General features: G+C 35.5%; 1 long non-coding RNA gene across 1 annotated transcript; it reads right to left on the reverse strand.

Moving 5' to 3' along the window:
- Positions 1-636: 636 nt before the first annotated feature.
- On the reverse strand, positions 637-18508 carry LOC122213417. The gene is made up of 3 exons (XR_006199500.1): positions 18329-18508; positions 3879-3966; positions 637-695 (listed from the first exon to the last, which is right to left on the reverse strand). It is a non-coding gene; the product is annotated as an uncharacterized LOC122213417 (long non-coding RNA).
- Positions 18509-19303: the final 795 nt, after the last annotated feature.

Here is a 19303-nt window from a genome sequence, read left to right on the forward strand (position 1 = left end):
CCTCGTCTTAGCTTTCAGTGACTCCTAACATTTCTTGGCTTGATATTCTGCATCGTTTCACTCTGCCTACATGATCACATGACCTTCTTCCCTATGTGCCTCTGTATCCAAGTCATTAGATTTAGGGCCCACTCTAATCCAGTATGGCCTATTCTTAATTACATCTGCAAAAAAAAAAAAAAAAAAAAAAAAAAAAAAACCTATTTCCAAATAAGGTAACATTCACAGGCACTGGGGATTGAGATTTGAACATGTCTTTTGGGGGGATATAATTCAACTACTACACCTTCTCTATCCCAGTGCTTCCCTCCCTCCCTGCTCTTCCCCCTCATTGTCTTACTTTTACCTAGTATCATACAGGGCAGTAAGTTTTCTGAGAGTTCTCTGTATGCAGAGCACCAAAAGTCCATACACCAAGTGGGACATGAGGCTCCCGTTTGGAATAAGGGTTGGGTTAGAGCAGTGCATGGAAGGGTTATGTAGTATGATTCATGTGTCACAATTTGCTCCTTCATCCTCTGAAGTTCTTCGTGCTCTAGACCTAAGTGATAGCAATTGAATGACTTTTATTTTCTCTTACTCCATTTTGGTTGCCCCTAAAAGCATCAGGAGCTTGGCATTGCACTCAACACTGACCTGATTTGAGACCCTTGAAATTCATTCTCAAAGGGGAACCAGTCATTTGTTCTGGATACCTGCAGAGGGAATAGGGTTGACTACATCAGCCACAATCACAGGTGTCTTTTCAGTCTGGCATCTTGAAGTTCCTACCATTCATTTCAGCCTATGAAATAGTAGTCTGAACACACCTTTACTTTCCATTCAGTAACTTCCCATGCACCTTGGTAACCCAATTCTTACTGTGCTGTCATGAATGCAGGCTAGGTAGATAGTGTGGAGAAATGTGTGCCTTCATTATTAAGTGGATAAGTTTTCTTTTTCAGTTTCTACAGTCCTTGTGGTATATTCTTCAACTTGACTATTTCATCCTCTTTCTCATGAGTAGGTTCCCAATACTACATTGGACTTCCCTCTTTCATGGTTATTATACTTCTTCTTTTATCAAACAGTAGTTTCCCCCATTTATGCCCCCCACTTTTGATCTAATCTCTCTCATTCATCCTTTTGAATTATATGGGAGCTATCTAGCCTACTACCATTGTCAATTTATCTCATTTACTTCTTTTTTCTTCCACTGATGTTCAGTCATTCCATGTTTTATGCTTTGTTTCAACTGATATGTTGGACTTGAACGTTTCAGTAATGTCACATTCACTTATAGATTATCTTTACAGAATAGGCCCAGGGGAAATTACTTCTTTGTCCTCCTTATCTTTCAGATGACCTCATTATTAATGATACTCTTAATAACTGAGCCTACTGGCCCAAAGAGATAATATGAAAGAACCAATAGGTGGCAGACATTTGGTTTTATGAAAGGGAGAAATTGTTTCCACGGGAGAACATAGAATTCTTTCAGTAGAAAAAATAGGATGCAATTTTACGTTTCGAGTGCTAAAGGACATGTCTTATTCAGACCAATTGCATTCAGACTGTGACAGATTCTACCTCCTATATTGTAATGATACTTGAATTTTTTCAATATCCTTGCTCCTTCACACATTTCTTTTTTCTGTAAGCTCTTTCATGAGCGAGAGATTTTTAAGATTAGAATGTGTAAGATAAAAATCTTGGAAGCATCTTCAGTATATTTCTTTCTAGTTTTAACCTTTGAACCAGAAGTATAAATAATGAGTATAATTTATTTGTTGGGCCTCCACCTTCTTTACTTTTTGCCCACTTGCTTCAGGAAAGAGTTACTACTTCCTTTTCTTTAAAAGCCTCAATTCCCTGTTTTATCTTGCCTTCTTCTAAGGAGTGATCTTGTTACTGAAATACTTTTGCAGCTATTACCAGTGTCTTATTCCCCAGCTTACTTATTGCTTATAGTCCTCTACTGCTTTCTTTGCTTTGCTCTATAATCCTCCTAGTTTTTCTGTCTACCTCCTTTACACTTGGCATATTTCCTCAGAGTGTAACAAAAAAGAGTATGCTTTGTTGTTGTTCTTTTTTTTTTTTAAACCATTGCTCTATTTGCCACATGTAGCCATTCTTTTAGTGACTGTCATAAAGCAAATCTCTGCAAAGGCTTTATAGTTTGAGTTTAGCGGCAGAAATGCTTTCCAATACCTGGTGTTTCTGGAGTTCTTATATAGTTCACTGGCTTTGTCTCAAAGACTTTGCTATTTCCCTTGTTTTTGAAAAGGCCTGCCACGAGCTTGCTTAAACACTACAAACTCTGTATGATGTATGGTGATGAGGAAATTTTTCTTTCAGCAGTCTTACCTTGCTTTAAAAGCCTTATTTTATTTTATTTTATTTTATTTTATTTTATTTTATTCTTTGCTTTTTCCCCAAAAGGTGTACTTTCATGTATTTGGTGTTATCTCCAGTCTGTAGCATTATAGCAATAAGGAAGTTGGATCAACTGGGGTCTTTGGACTCTGGCAGACCTGAATGCAGATACTAGTTTTGGCACTGGTAGGCTGGGTTACCTTCAGAAGTTAATTAACTGCTCCTATCCTTAGCTTCTTCACTGTAAAATGGAAATAATCATAGTATTACAGTCATAGAATTAGTAGAAGGATTTTATGTGACTGTGTTTATAACTATTTCTGACACATGGAGAGTATTTAATGAATGTTGCCTATTAATTTTTACAAGTGAATCCTGAGCTTACTCCAATATATCACTTTCTATTTCTCTGAGCAAATGAAACGTGCTCTCATAACAATGTTTTCATTTGCCCTTTTTAACCTATCTATTTAGATTTTTAAAGGGCTGTTAGTGCCTTCTTATCTAAGTATGTGTGTATTTCTACTCTTCATGAGTAGATATTTATATAATATATAACCTTTCCTTCTTTTTTTATAAAGCTTTTGAAAAATACAGGAAAACAAAACAGTTAAAATCACCCACATTTTTATCATGTATGTGCATCTATAAAAGATTTACATATGTGTATGTATGCATATGCCAATTATACTTAATGTTTACATTTATGTAAAAAGCTATCACTCTACAGGAGGATAGCTCTGCTATCCCTCCAATGTTGTAACCAAGAGAAAACTATGTGAATCTGGCTGGTCATTTTGCTATGCTTATAGGCATAAATTATTTGCACCTGTACTTTCATTTTAAACATATATTTATAATATTCATGCATTATATGAATAATTAATGTTCTTTCCTTAGGCAATTTCCTTTTCTTTTTTGCTTCATATTGATACTACTTTCCTGTATACTTTAAATAATTAATTGCTAATAGTAAAATAAGGCATGAACATTTCACTTTAGAGTTTCCAAAATGTCTTTCATGTCGATTATCTCATGTAGTGCCCACTGTCATGCTGTGAAATGGGTAAAAATATTCTAATTTAACAGACAAAGGTATTGCAAGTTACAAGGATTAAATAGTGGGGAAACGATGGTTCCCAAACTATATTGCGAGCCTCTGGAACTCAAATCCCAGGCACTTTCCTGAGAGAAGTGCATAGCCATCCTAAACTGTTGGTTTTGTGTTTTTCTGCTATCTCTTCCAGCCTGTAATGAGATTGACACACCATCTTTTTGCCACCCATATTACTTTATATTGAATATCATGTTCATTCAGTTTTCAAGGTCTTTCCAATACTTCTGTCTTCTCCAAATTAATTTCCATCATAGCCATGATATAATCTGAAAACAAGCGCATTACTCTATCTTCTTAAATCCCAAAGTAGCTGTATTTTCTTTAAATATACTCCATTTAAATTGCCCCTGTTTTTCACATGTAATAGAGGAAAAGACAGCAAAATAGAGTAGCAGTTAATTATTACCATCTCTAGAGCTCCATTGCTTGAGTTCAAATCCCAATTCTGAGACTTCTTAGCTGTGTAACTTTTGTCTGATTCTCAGTTTCCCTGTCTATAAAATAAAAGTGATAATACATCCTCTGACTATAGAAATGATTAAAGACTCAAGATTTTATTAAAATATTTAATAAAAATTAATATTAAAACTAATTTTAAAAACTAATATTAAAATATTAAAGTATTTAGCCCATAATGTTTGCTAGGAAAATATTAACCAAGATTACTATTATGATAAATAGGACACAAGATAATCAGATAGCTTTCCTGGGTAGCATTAAATATGGAGATAAAGATTATTTCCTGCCCAAACCAATGTGCTTTTCAATGAACAGTTTTGTATTAGCTGTCTTCCAGTGACTAATGATAGTTCTGCTAAGAGTGAATGTCAAAAATTTTACTATATTTTTCTAGTGTCCCTGCAGCTGTAAATGGTAAGTGTATATGCAGATGTTTAAACATAATGAATCAGTTATAATGATGTCGTCAATGCATAGCCTATATATAGCCTGTGTATATTATTTCTTCATCAACACGTTTGTTTTCATGATTGTTGCACTCTTTAGAATGTCTGAAAAAGCTAATTTTGATAGGCAAGTACTATGATAATATTATGACATTGTACAGAAGATTTTTCTTAAATATAGAGAAAATACAGAGCCTGGGATGGGCTTGGAAAAAGAGAAAGAGGCTAGTAGATGCTGGCGTTCTAATTCTACCTGCTTCTAAATGTGTGATATGTTTAATATATTTAGATCTGTTCATTATCTGTTAACATGGTAGGTCTGGGGTAGGTGATCTCCAAATACCAGCTATGACATTTTATATTCTGTCTTAATAACTTATAACTTCATAATTATGATTATTTGTAAGTGTGGTGTGTATAGTAGAAGTGTTGTCTTAAAATTCTAACACCAAATGGCAGAGTCTAGTTTACTTCCTGAGGAAGATAACTGTCCGTGTAGTCTGACACAGTAGCATCTAGCAGTTATCACTGTTCAAGACTATGCAGTAAATCTCCACTGTCCTTAGGAATAAAATCTAAAGTTCTTAAAACTACAGCTAGGCAGCATCACTTGGCCCCTGCTCGGTTGCCAGTCCTCTATCAGCTCACCACATCTTACCCTTGAGTGCATACAGCCCTTTTCCATTCTGGACTTCTGGTAATGCTGTTCACTTTTCTTGGAATTTCTCTCTCTTCATGTGACCCAATCCTGCCCCTACCTTATCCCTTAAGCATCAACTTAAATATATACGTTACCAACTTCTGTGTTGAGTGTGCAGTGTTTTATGCATTAGAAACAAAATTTTACAGGAAGAACCTCGTTCAGTAATTTATTTTATTTTATTTTTTGAAGTTTATTTATTTACTTTGAGGGAGAGAGAAAGGGAGAGAGAGAAAATCCCAAGCAGGCTCCGCACTGTCAGCACAGAGCCCAATGTGGGACTTGAATTCACAAACCGTAAGATCATGACCTGAGCCAAAACCAAGAGTCAGACGCTTAACTGACTGAACCACCAAGGCTCCCCTCAGTAATTTCTTTTAAAATGAGGATCTGGCAATATTTCTGTCCATGTTTGTACCTGGAAGCTGACTAGCTGATGAATAACCCTCCTAGATAGGTTCTGAGATCTCAGAATACATATATTCACATGAATACATATATTCACATGACTTGGAACCCAGCTTCACTGTGACATATCACTTGTTTCTTCATGTGGGGTTAAGAGGTGGCAACCTGTAGCTAAAATTTTCCTTACTCAGAAATGTCTTCTGGAACCGTTGGAATGGGTGCCTCCCAAATATTGCATCCACAAAGCCTATAACATCCTTCACTATATTTAGCATAATTGCAAAAAAGTCATTTTGAGGGGGAATTGTTTTAATATATATGTCCCCATAGCAGATTGTAAGTTTTATGAGGGCCAAGACTTTGTCTTGCCTACCACTCTATCCTTTTACCAAACATTTTGCCTAATCTATGCTAACATTCTTGACAACAGTGTTTGAGTGTCCAGTGTATGTCAGACATTGATCCTGTGTCTCAGTACCTAGCAGAAGAAGGCTTGAAAAAATTAACAACCCAACATAGAACCCTTGATGGAAGCCCTAGGTGTAAGGAGGAAAATTTAGATAAATCAGTGGATTAAAAATATGCAGCACCACAGAAGGAATGATCAATTTCATTAACAAGTGCTGGAAGGCATGCTTCTTTGCTGTCTGCTCCTCTTACATATCAGTTTTTATTTCTTTAAAAAATTTTTTTTCTTTCTTTAAAAAATTTTTTTAATGTTTATTTATTTTTGAGAGACAGAGAGAGAGACAGAGCATGAGTTGGGGAAGAACAGAGAGAGAGGGAGACACAGAATCTGAAGCAGCTCCGGGCTCTGAGCTGTCAGCACAGAGCCCAACACAGGACTTTAACTCACGAACTGAACCATGAGATTGTGGCCTGAGCCAGTTGGACCCTTAACTGACTGAGCCACCCAGAAACCCCTACAGATCTGTTTTCATCGTTGTGTTTCAGTCATATCAGGATAAAGGATTTGCAAGTAACTGGTACTTATGCAATCTGGCATTAATTACAAATTTTTAGTCTCCATTTAGAGCATCTTTATTGAGGAATGCATAGGTCTTTCTTCTTTCTTTCTTTCTTTCTTTCTTTCTTTCTTTCTTTCTCTTTCTTTCTTTCTTTCTTTCTTTCTTTCTTTCTTTCTTTCTTTCTTTCTTTCTTTCTTTCTTTCTTTCATCCCTCCCTCCCTCCCTCTTTTCTTTCTTTCTTTTTAAAATTTTTTTTTAATGTTTAATTATTTTTGAGAGAGACAGAGACGGAATGTGAGTGGGTTAAGGGCAGAGAGCGAGGGGGACACAGAATCCAAAGCAGGCTCCAGGCTCTGAGCTGTTGGCACAGATCCCAGTGCAGAGCTTGAACTCACGAGTCGTGAGATCATGACCTGAGCTGAAGTCGGATGCTGAACCGACTGAGCCACCCAGGTGCCCCTTTTTTTCTTTCTATCTTTCACAGAGATTTCTAGATAAGTGTACCCACCTCCCTAATATGATATTTCTATTTTTAACAGCCTGTATACTCAGCTCATGCCTTCCAGCACTTAATACAACCTATTGAAATATCTAGAGAAAAACTAGAGGGCAATTAGGTAAAATAGACACAGATTCCTCAATCGATTCTTTTAGGGTAAAATGAAAAAAAAGAAAAAAGAAGTGATTAGAGTTATGTGTCCCATACTATGACTGGAGAATTATAAGCAGATACAACATGATCTTTTGAATTCACAGGTTTAAGATTAAAATACACTTCAGCTATTCATATACTTGTTACATCATACTCCTGGGGGCACTAAAAGTTTTTTTTCTAGTTTTTTGAGTTTTTTGAGTCATTGTCTTTCTCAACAATAATTAGGTACACTTATTGGACATTTTCAATGGGTCAGACCAGACACAGTACTAAGTGCAGTGCATGCATTATCAGTATTTAACTGTAGAACCATGCTGCACTGGACATCACCATGCCCATTTTACAGATGAAGCCATGAAGACCCAGATGAGGTCTGCCAGTAGGAAAGCTGAATTTTGATCCCAGGTCTTTCTTGAAACTAATGCATGTACTCCTATACAGCCCCCAAAATGTATTTTAGTGCAGGTACTTTAAGTAAAGCAATTACAAACCCTCACACTCCTCTTAGAGCTCTGCAGTAACTCTCCACTGTCTTTAGGAATAAAATCCAAAATTCTTAAACAGCTAACAGGTAGCATGACTGGTACCCAACTAGATTGCCAGACTTTTCCCTACCAACCTGCTACATTGTACCCTTTTCTACTCTGGATTCAGGAGTAAGAAGATAAATCCACGATTTATTTTTCAACTATTGTCTAATTAAGTCTGTCCCCATAACATTCTTGTTTACTTTTAGAATATAAAGTTTTTAGAATATAAAGTTAATCTGAATTAGTAAACAACACTAAGGCTCCTAGAATTATCAAGTACACCAGCTGTACTTCTGTGTTTGTAGCAAAGATGTCATTTTTGGTAGAAACACTTTTTATTGAATAAAGATCATTGTGGCAGCAAAGCTTAAACTTTGCAAAAGTCTTAGTTTTTTTCTTGCAGTGAGAGGGTTCTTATTTTGGAGAACAAGATCCTTTAAATTTTTTTTTAATTTAAAAAAAATTTTAATGTTTATTTATTTTTGAAGGAGAGAGAGCAGGCAAGCACGAGTTGGAGGAGGGGAAGAGAGAGAAGGAGACACAGAATCTGAAGCAGGTTCCAGGCTCCGAGCTGTCAGCACAGAGTCTGACATGGGGCTTGAACCCACCAGTGGTGAGATCATGACCTGAGGTCAAGTCAGACACTTAACCAACTGAGTCACCCAGGCAACTCGATCCTTCAAATTTTTTTTACATTTATTTATTTCTGAGAGACAGAGAGAGATAGAGTGTGAGTGGGGGAGGGGCAGAGAGGGAAGGAGACACAGAATCAGAAGCAGGCTCCAGGCTCCAAGCTGTCAGCACAGGGCCCTACGTGGGGCTCAAACTCACAAACTGCACTGCAAGATCATGACCTGAGCTGAAGTCGGATGCTTAACTGACTGAGCCACCCAGGTGCCCCTCAATCCTTCAAATTTTTAATGGAAAGCTATGAACCTACTCCCCAGAAATATTCACATACACACAAATTTGAGTATGTTTCAGAATGTTAGGCAAATATAAATGCTTAAAATAATGGTGAAAATAAAAATGAAGAGTGTAATACATTGAATATGCACTATGTGTAAATTATACAGAATAAATTTTCTTAATTTATTCCTAAATCTACCTTAGTAAAGTTTAGTAGCACCTAGATCTATGTTGTGCTAATTATAAATCAGAGTACTAACAAGAAACTCTTTTAAACCAGAGCTTCTAAAGCCAGGAGATCCATCCATCCTAGATATATTATTAAACTTTTATATATCTTTGGATTTTTTTGAGAATGGGGTCCATCCTTTCATCACATAGTCAAAGAAAGCTGTGATTCTCTTTCAACTAAGAACTAAAGAGGAAGGAATGAAATTATGTACTGCCACTAAAATTGTGGGAATATGTAATGACTTTGAAGAGTGTTTTTGAAATAAAGTTGATTTAAAAAAAGAAGAAAAAGTGTACGTTAAGAAGTTTCACCTCCACAAAATAGAATTTATAGAAGACTTAAGATGTGCCATAATGTTAATAGTATTCATCTGTTCATAGGTGATTTTTATTATTATTTACTTCTTAATTTTTTAGGTTTTCTAAAATGACCATATTTTTACCCTATATTAGAAAAATAAATGTTTAAATTTAAATATATTTAAATACATGATATAAAATACAATATCTTCAACATAATCTTCACCACCACCAGATTCTCTTGAGGGTAATGGACATTCCATCCATCCAGGGAATTTTATTCTAATTAAAAAAAAAAAAAGTCTTTTGATTGATCTATCTTGAGCAGGTATCCTGCTGGTGCTGTAGGGGATGCAAATATTCATCCTTAATGTTCAATTCTCCAATACTTTATAGGTGGGGAAAAGTGGTCTTTATGTCCTCAAAGTTTTCTGCTGAAGGGGAGTTTTTATTGTATGGCTTTTATAGACAATCTGGTTTGTGTAATCCAAATTAGATTATGAGAAGCTTTCTCATTCCAAATTGCCAGTTGTTTAAAGACACTAGGGGCAAAAGATTCTGGTCATTCACAATGTATCATCTCTTGTGAGATTTTATACCTTTTTATAGGTTTCCTTTCATTTCAACCTTTGGAAATTTTTGAGAATAGAGTCCTATATCTGCAATGTATCTTCTTAATGTAAGAGAAATTGCTTAAACTATGATTATGCATTTTTATAACACTGAATTTTTACATTCACTTTATTTTTGAGGGACACTTTAAAGGCATGTTATAGAATAGCTATTTGACTGTCTATATATTAAATAATATTTTTTAAAGGCAGAATAATTGTTTGATCATAAAATTGTTAATTGCAATAACAGATCTTTAGAATTGGATGGGACCTCAGAGGTTATCTGGTATATCTCCCCGTCTGATGCTTCAGTCATCTTCAAGTTGTTCTAACATCTCCCTGAACACTCTGTGTGACCTAGAACATAGTATCTTATTTGGCAGTATTCTTTGAATCGTATAGCTTACATTCTAGAAAATCCCCTCTAGAGAACTAAATCCTACTATATCTCTTTTTTATGTTAGTGATTAATTTTTGTCCTACCTTTTAGGGTGATTTGGAATAAGTTTCCTCATTATCCTACCTCCTAGATTGAAATCAATCACTGCAAGCTACAGTAAACCACTACAAACTACTGAGCAAAAAGATAATTTATTGGCTCATGGCAGGACTGGTGAAGTGAAGTTTGGTCCTAACATGTATGGCATACCTAGGGCTTTGACTTTATATCTGGAGAGCTGTCTCAGTGAGGAATAGCAGTGTTATTTATGGAAAAAATGTTTATGTCCGATATAGTTTTAGCTGTTTTATACAACACTACTGTACTGACTGAATAAACAGTCAATGAAACCCCTTACATTGGTATTTTTTTTCATGTATCCCTCTTACTTATATCAATCTTAACTTTTGTTTGTGATATTTTGGGAACCAAATTCTGGGATTTATAATTATTACACTTTATCTGGTCTAATATAGAGCATGAAAATAGCTGATAAATATCTTCTGGGATTCTCATGCTGCCATCCAATACATTAGCTATTTCTCTCTGGATTAGATCATCTATAGATTTTATGACTATGTGTTTATATTCTTAAATGATATAATGCATATAGATCATCTGACATTATACCTACTGCATATATGCTCCAATAATATTTGAAGCAAGCCACACCTTTTTTGAAACCATTATTAAGATGGTTGAATGGTACAGAATACAAGACAAGACTCTGCCATAAGACTTTCTCTTGTAAAATGGCAATGTGCCATTCAACTAATCATTGAACCATCAACATATAGTCTTATCCAGGTTTTGTTTTGCCAGTTTTGAATGAAGCAAAAGACTTATCAAAATGTTTGGCTGATACACACACAAAACCACACACATGCATGCAATTTGCAAACATTTCCTTTTCTATATATGTACTTATATAGTTATGTACAAATATATATATGTGTATATATACACATATACATATATACACATACACACACACACACACACACACACACACACATATATATATATATATATATATATATATACACATATATATATATTACTTTTCAGATGGAAAATATGGTTTATTTTATATTGGGTTTACTATTGCTTATAACCCTAAGTTTCCTGTTTGGCACAATTTAGGCTCTTTGATTCAGAGGAAATAGAAATGAGTTAATATGACATTCTAGTTCTCAGTTACCACTCTCCATTCTAGGTGCTTACAAAATGTCTACTTAGCAGTTTATTTGCTGGGAAATGATGTGGGATCTCTAGTCTATGGTTTAAAGAATCTACCTTCTAGACATCTATTTGACTTCTTCTTCTAGGGAGAAGAAAAGATATGAATAGACACTTTTCCAAATAAGACGTCCAGATGGCTAACAGACACATGAAAAGATGCTCAACATCACTCACCATCAGGGAAATACAAATCAAAACTATATTGAGATACCACCTCACACCAGTCAGAGTGGCTAACATTAACAACTCAGGAAACAACAGATGTTGGCAAGGATGCGGAGAAAGGGGAACACTTTTACACTGATGGTGGGAATGCAAACTGGTGCAGCCACTCTGGAGAACAGTATGGAGGTTCCTCAAAAAATTAAAAATAGAACTACCCTATGACCCAGCAGTTGCACTACTAGGTATTTATCCAAGGAATACAAAAATGCACATTCAAAGGGGTACATGCACCCCAGTGTTTATAGCAGCACTATCAACAATAGCCAAAGTATAGAAAGAGCCCAAACTTTCATCAACTGATGAGTGGAGAGTGGATAAAGAAGATGTGATGTGTGTATGTGTGTGTGTGTATACATATGTGTGTGTGTATATATATATAGATATAGATATAGATATAAATATATATAAATATATATATATATTTATATATATTTATATCTATATCTATATCTATATTTATATACACACACAGTGGAATATTAGTGATTAAAAAGAATGAAGTCTTGCCATTTGTACCAATATGGAACTAGAGTGTATTATGCTAAGCGAAATCAGAGAAAGATAAATATTGTATGATTTCACTCATATGTGTAATTTAAGAAACAAAACAGATGAAGGGGAAGGGAAGCAAAAATAAGATAAAAACAGAGAGGGAGACAAACCATAAGAGACTCCTAAATACAGAGCACAAACTGAGGGTTGCTGGCAGGGTATTGGGTTGGGGGATGGTTTAAATGGGTGATGGGCATTAGGGAAAGCACTTGGGATGAGCACTGGGTGTTGTATGTAAATGATTTCTATTCCTGAAATCATTATTACACTATATGTTAACTAACTTGGATTTAAATTTAAAAAAAAAAAAGATACACCCTCTTGTGACAACAAAGTAACCATCCCAGCCACAGATGTGTTGCTGGGATCAGCTGAGATCTTTGTTGTAACTATGGTACAGCCAACTTCTTTCTGCCATTCCTGCTTTCTTCTTCTCCTTCTCCCTCTCCCCCTCCTTCATTCTCCTCCTCCTCCTTCCCCCCCTCCTCCTCTTTCTTCTTCTTCTTCTTCTTCTTTTTCTTCTTCTTCTTCTTCTTCTTCTTCTTCTTCTTCTTCTTCTTCTTCTTCTTCTTTTTCTTCTTCTTCTTCTTCTTCTTCTTCTTCTTCTTCTTCTTCTTCTTCCTGTGTTGATCCCAGAAGACCCCTTAATAAACAATTTTTTAATTTTTTTATGTTTTATTTATTTTTGAGAGCAAGAGAGACAGAGCATGAGTGGGGGAGGGGCAGAGAGAGAGGGAGACACAGAATCCGAAGCAGGCTCCAGGCTCTGAGCTGTAAGCACAGAGCCCGACGGGGGCCTTAAACTCACAGACGGCGAGATCATGACCTGAGCTGAAGTCGGATGCTTAACCGATTGAGCCACCAAGGCGTCCCTTAATAAACTTTTTTCACATTACTCTCCATCTCACAGTCTGCTTCCCAGGGCATTCAACTTGGAGCAGTTATCCAATCCAAGTCAGATCTCTCATCTCTAAATTCTCAGAGCACTGACTTAATTCATTTGACCAGACAACTTCTAATCCATTCCACCCTTTAACTCTCTCTAGTCTTACTTGAAATTTACTTCTCTCTTAAATGTTTTTGTTCAAACTTTCTACTCATATCTGAACACACAAAAAGTGGTTTTAGATCACTAAAAAGGATGTTTACTAGATAGTTAAAGAGGAATGTTACTGAAAAATATGAAAATGTTGTGTTTTCTGATCTCAACCTTCAGAGTTTTAGTGAGATGTTAACCAACAGCATGAATGAAGATAATGAGGCATATGACGGAGTATTGTTCCTAGACTATGGTATTTTTTGTGTATATTTCATGATGGGCATCAAGTTTCCTTTAAAAATCAATGTCATTTATTCAGTTGATAAAAGTTATTAACTTAATCCCATTTATTCATTAAGTAGTTTTAAAACTATTAGAATTAATTAAAACTCCAATTATTAACTGCTTATAATTTTCTGAGATAGCAACAATAACTAGCTTGAAAATAAAATGGCAGTAAGAAATCTCATCTGAAGTAAAATCCAAATTTAAAATTTCTAAAAATAAATATAATAAAAGTCTAAACAGTGTAAGTGAAACAAGCTACACAATGTTGAAGCACATGAAAAAAATTGAATATGTAAGGTTAGTATTAGGGGGATTTGGAAAAGAAATTGATGTTCCTTTTAATGAATCTAATCCACATTTATACATTTATTAGACAATGATAAAAACTTCATACTTTTTTATTTGTTTAACAAATTTCAGTGAGATTCTTCATTGTACAGGAACACTCAGACATCTTCTGTAAAAGGACTTATGAATGAAGATTTTCCAAAGCATACATTAAAATATTTTTAAATTGATTAATTAATAAATGCAGTATTTGATACTAGAAACAAACGCATTTAAAATAATAGCTACTAAAAGGATACTAACTAACACATGTAGCATTTCAAATTGGTAAGGCAAATAGTTTGGGGACAGTTATGTTGTCATTTATGAAAACCTAGACTTTATCTTATTTCTTAAACCACTTTTATTCATTGTTGTCATTAGCTTTGTGGAAGAGGCTGAGCATATTACCTGGAGGTGGGCAGAAGAGAGACTTTTGGGTACTGGCAATGCTCTGTGTCTTAATTTGAATTATGTTTACATATATGTTTATATTTTTGTAAGTCCTTAACCTATATTGTTATAATCTGTGCTGAATGTTAATTATATTCCCAGGGTCCTGAGAGCAAGTCCTGTACTAAGCATGGATCCTGCTTAAGATTCTCTCTCTCCCTCTGCCCCTCTGCCCTGCTTGCTCTCTCTTGCTCTCTCTCTAAAATAAAATAATAATAATTAATTTTTAAGTATTTTGAGGGGCGCCTGGGTGGCTCAGTCAGTTGAGCATCCGACTTCAGCTCAGGTCATGATCTCACGGTTCATGGGTTCAAGCCCTGCGTCGGGCTCTGTGCTGACAGCTCAGAGCCTGGAGCCTGTTTCAGATTCTGTGTCTCCCTCTCTCTCTGCCCCTCTCCCACTCATGCTCACTCTTTCTCTCTCTCTCTCTGTCAAAAATAAACAAACATTAAAAAATTTTAAAAATTGAAAAATAAAACAGTATTTTTTGTGTCTACTATATTACCTAGTCCTAAGTATACATCAGTACAAAGTCAGGCAGAGGTTGGCACTAAGGATATAGACGCACCAAAGCAGAATTCATGCCAATGATTCCTTTCCTTTCCACATAGATATACTCTGTATAAGATTAATTTATTTTTCCCACACATTTATCTTAAGCTGAACCAAATTATATTTTTTCATTGAGAAAAATATGATTTATGTTGCATTCCTAGAAAAATTAATCCCATAATCTAAATGATGAGTACTTTACATGTTATACTTTTGTCATTTTTATGATTTAAATTGATGCAAAGGAGCCATAGAAAAAATAGCACAGGAGAAACAGCACAGGAATAATAGGAAAAATGCACAGGAAAAATAGCTTGTAACAAGTAGAATTTCAGTTGAAACATTTGGAATATGTGCACTATATGGTGTATAACAAAGCTACAAATCTATATATGGTAGCTGTAATATGGTTTTTAAAATAGTCAAAATTTAAGGTACAGTGTTTTTTTGTTTATTTTTGAGAGAGAGAGAGAGAGAGTGAGAGAGAGAGAGAGAACTCAAGTGGGGGACCGTCAGAGAGAGAGGGAGACAGAGAATCTGAAGCAGGCTCCAGGCTCCACACTGTCAACACAGAGCCCGACTTGGGGTTCAAATTCATGAACCATGAGATTGTGACCTGAGCCAAAGTCAGACACTTAACCGTCTGAGCCACCCAGGTGCCCCTAAAGCAAAGTTTTAATTTAACAAGTAAACCTAAATGCATTAATCTTTATATTATCCTTTTAAAATTATGATATTTTGAAAATTAAATTATATTACTCCAAATTATGGGAAATAATTAGTGTATAAATATTTGTTCAATCACACCTTATATTTAGAAAAAATTTGTTGAACCTAACATTTCACTGTAACATTCAGTTTCTGACCTCATATATTAATTCTTGTAATATGAATATGGTCTCAAACAAAGTAATTATGGGCTTTTTCTACCTTAATAAATTGGCTGTTGGTTTTATTGATGCACCATCAGACTAAATCTCATTTATTATGGTAAATTCCTATGGGTTTAGATTCCTTCAGTCTGACTTTACATGTTCCTATATGTTTACAGATGCTGTTTCTATCTTTCGTACATGATTATGGCATTCTTGAAGTCCAGAAGCAAATCTTATGTATGTAGTTTTCACACAATTTAGCAAAGTTCTGGGCACATGTTAATATGTGAATATTTATTGGTTGGATTTCATTTAATGTGGTAGGAATTCTACATTTTAGCTTTAACCATAATTAATAGCTTCTTAATTCAAGCTATTAATTAGTCGTTTCTTATCTGTCAAAGTTCTTTGTTGAGTTACATCTCTCCCTGGCTTTATGATATCCGGATACATGCCCCTGAAGTATATAGTTGGGTGTTGTTATCCATCTAGCCCTTATCCTACATTGCTTCCCCTAATCTTCCTGTCTAAATTGGTTACAGATAATTCCCTGTCACGGACTTAAAACTCAAAACCATTTCTCTGACACTGCCTCACCCATGCCAGCATTTAGTTACCTGTATTCTGTCTGACCACTTTCTTAGTTATTCATTAATTTTTGGTTTTGAAATCCATTACTCAATATAACACCGTGCTGCTGTGGATATCCAGAAAAAAAAAAAAAGCAGATATTATCTCTGGCTCCATGAGGTTTATAATGCATATACTAATAAAATCATAACATAGGAACATATATCCAAAGTATAATGTATTCTCTAAAAGTACAGAATTATATAAGAACAAAGAGTGATCATTAATTATATAATGATGCTTGTTTCTCTAGAAAAGCGTATGCTGTAGAAGGGAAATCTAATGGAATTGGTGCTCGGTGACAATTTGATAACCTTTAATTCTCCACCTCTTTATCAGCTGCTAAGGACGTGGGTGATATAATCTACACCAAGAACCAAAGAGAATGGCATGGAAAAAAATGTACCTATCTAGGCAAAAAGAAGGCAAGTGAAGCCAAAACCATTACTCAAGCATTAACTCTCTTGTCATTCTCAACAACTCTTATCTTAATTAAAAAAAAAAAAAAAAAAAAATTAAGTGTGGAATGTTGTGGTCCCAGAGTGGCAACGTGAGAAATAAATTATGTCTTTTAAGATTATTTATAATATATTTTTTATTTATTACATTTGTTTATATTAGCTTGACAAGAAATGTAGTTTAAAGTTTGTTTACTTAGAAAAGTAGTAATTTTTACCCAAGTTAAGTAAATCAGCAGTCATTTTTCAAGTTGCTGACACATATTTTTTTTAAAAATCTATTTTTATAAATCTACTTTGAGAAATAACATTTTTAGGGGCACCTGGGTGGCTCAGTCAGTTAAGCGTCCGACTTCGGCTCAGGTCATGATCTCACAGTCTGTGAGTTCAAGCCCTGCGTCAGGCTCTGTGCTGACAGCTCAGAGCCTGGAGCCTGTTTCAGATTCTGTGTCTCCCTCTCTCTCTGCCCCTCCCCTGCTCACACTCTGTCTGTCTGTCTCTCTCTCTCTCTCAAAAATAAATAAACATTAAAAAAATTTAAAAAGAGAAATAACATTTTTAAATTTCACTTGTTTCTAAGAGTTAGAAAGTTAAAAATCACCTTTTTGCACTTTTTTTTGGTTTGTATTTATGTAATTTTAAGGTTTTTTTATGTTTGTTTTTGAGAGAGAGAGAGAGAGACAGAGACAGAGCATGAGCGGGGGTGGGGTGGAGAGAGAAGACACAACATCTGAAGCAGGATCCAAGCTCCGAGCTGTCAGTACAGAGCCCAATGTGGAGCTTGAACTCGTGAACCAGGAGCTCATGACCTGAGCTGAAGTCAGATGGACACTTAACTGACTAAGCCACCTAGGCGCCCCACAACTTTGTTTATTAAGTTGAAATCACATTTATTCTCTCCTGATAAATGCCCATCATTTGCCAACAATCAGCCTCAATTGAAAGAACAGGCTCTGGAGCCCAATTTAAAAAATTTTATTATTTTTATTTTTGGTTTAAATCCTGGCTTTGCCACTTACTAACATCAATGACTTTGAGAAAATTACATGATTTTTTTGCGTGTCTGATTTCTTAGCTATCAAATGGGATAATAATAGCATCTACCTCAGGTTGAGCATGGATTAAATAAGATAATATACACAGAGCTCTTACAATAGTGCCATATCACAAAGTGAATGAGTGCTCACTCATGTTAGTTGTAATTTACTGTCATGCAATATAAATTTTCCCATGTAAGTAGACAAATGTAATTCCTTCTGATATTGTGTGCTCAACAGAAAAGGCTAACACCTACTAGTATGACTGGGATACAGTCTCCTAAATAATTTATGTGCTTCTTCTTTTAGCCCCTTTTTTACACACAGCCAATGGTAGTGGTTCAAAAATTCAATCAGGTGAAGGTAATTTTCCTGCTTAAAACTCTCAAATATAATTTTCCAACACACTTTGATGAAATCCAGTCGCCTCACCATGCCCTACTACAGTCTGCGTGATAATGACCTCTGCCTACTCTCCAAGTTCACCACCCACCCCACTGCTAATGGCAATCCACTCACATTGGCATTTCCTTTTCTCCTCTCTGAATAGAGGTAGAGCAAGTAGCATCTGTTACCCATTATCAGAAGTCGAAGCACTTCTACCTACTGCCATTTGGTATCACAGTCACCACGGAAAGCACAACACAGTCAAGCACTGAAAGGAACAACACCTTATTCACACAGAGAAGAGCAGAGCACGATCAGCTTCAGTGGTGGGTGTTGATCCCCTGTGGCCAACCATTGGCCTGTATGCATCCCTCTTGTGTCACAGAACAAAGGCCCCTGTTCCCTCATCTCAGGGGCAGATATAGTAGTGGGTTTGTCTAAGGGCTGTATCACAGATATACATAAGAATAACAAAGGATACACATTGAGTGTGAAACAAGGAAAGACATTCCCACACAGGGCGACAAGCCCAGCACAGCCTGTGAGTTCTCTCTCTTTTGTGTAGTACTCCAGGCCCAAGGCCCATTCTTACGGAGCTCAAAAGACTGCATCATGAGAAGGTCTTTCTTAACAACAAGCTTTTGCATTTGCTGCTTCTTAAGCCTGGAAATATTATCTGTAGCCACAATACTTATAAGAGTCACTGGCATGTACTAGACAGTCAATGGTATAGTTGAGTAAATGGATTCTATTCCTTAATTCTATTCTTGGTGATGAGGTCTATAATGTATAAATATACCTGTTGCCCTTTCTCTGGAAACAGGTTCTTATAACCCCTCCTACATTGGTTTTAACTCAGTGAATGATATCTTTTTTTAGTGGATCCATTTAGCAAAATGTTTTCTCATTTATCAAGTGAGAAGACTAAGGCTCTGAAGGAAGAGAGTCTTGGATTCATTCTCTATTCTCATCACATAAGATCTATTTGATATTAAACAAAGTCATTTAGTGCCTCAATTTCTTCATCTAGTAATCTACTAAATAAGTAGAATATCTGCCACAGTCAGTAATATTTTACTATTATTGTTATAACTTAATATTCATAAA

This window comes from Panthera leo, chromosome A2 (assembly GCF_018350215.1).
Source record: "Panthera leo isolate Ple1 chromosome A2, P.leo_Ple1_pat1.1, whole genome shotgun sequence".
Lineage (NCBI taxonomy): Eukaryota > Metazoa > Chordata > Mammalia > Carnivora > Felidae > Panthera > Panthera leo.